Raw genomic sequence first — 1,003 nt, 5'->3', positions numbered from 1 at the left:
CCCTCCCCAGCAAAACCAGAGCTGGTGGGAGATGGAAACTCTATCAGCGTCAGCTGCTCCCGTTGGTCCATCAGGCAAGTGATACCCACGGGCGGTGGTGGGACGTCGCTCGTTGGGACAGAGCTGCTCTTGTCCGCTGGGTTTTGTGCAGCCCTTTGGCAGGCAGCTTGCTTCTGACGACACGAAAAAATTCAGGAATCGCTTTTTCTTGAGAGATTCCCCGTGGACCTTCCCCTGTTGAAACGAATGAAACAGCCACTGTCTTCATCTGTTATCTACCAGAGGCGGGGGCGGGGACTCCATTCCTCTGCCGACCCGTCGCTGGTGAGATAATCAAGGGCTCGGGTGTAGCCGGGATTTCTGGCTGTTTTCCTGGTTTTAAGGCCAGTGGAAAGTTTCCACCGTGCCTAAAGCTGCGGTCGTACGGCCCTCTTCATAGCCGTGTCAGTCCTGCCTGAGGATTTGGGCATCCTTCTTCCCATCGCGAGGGTTAATCTTGACGTGTCGCCGCCACCGGCAACCCGACCTCTGAATTTTTGCAGTTTTGTTGGAAAATGGTGAGAAACCTGATTTTCTAGATGCCCTTGCAGTTGGGAGTTGCACTTAGTGGCATTAGAATTTGCAGCCTGTTTTGAAATCCGGCTTTTTGCCTGATCGTTCTGCGGACGGGATGGGTGTGACTTCCCCGTCTAGATTGCATCCAGGTGTGGTTGGATGTCCAGCTCCCCCTGAAATTAATTGCAATTAGCTGCCTGAATTAGAGACTTTGGAAAATGCAGTGAAATCTCTGGTGGCCCTTTGAATATCCTTACAAATTCTGAAATAAGCAGATTTACCCTCACTGGTGTGTATTGGCAGGTTTCCTGGTTTCTCTTTAGCTTCCAACTAGCTGCTGGAGATTTAAAGAGCCCGTGAACCAGCACTTGCTCTTTTTTTAAAGACTGATGGCATCGTAGAAATGTATATCACTGCATGCTGCGTCCGTAAGATCAACAGATAGTCT

Source organism: Fulmarus glacialis, unplaced genomic scaffold (genome assembly GCF_000690835.1).
Source record: "Fulmarus glacialis isolate BGI_N327 unplaced genomic scaffold, ASM69083v1 scaffold28273, whole genome shotgun sequence".
NCBI classification, from domain to species: domain Eukaryota; kingdom Metazoa; phylum Chordata; class Aves; order Procellariiformes; family Procellariidae; genus Fulmarus; species Fulmarus glacialis.
The sequence above is the reverse complement of the archived record's forward strand: the minus strand, read 5'-3'. Positions refer to the sequence as shown.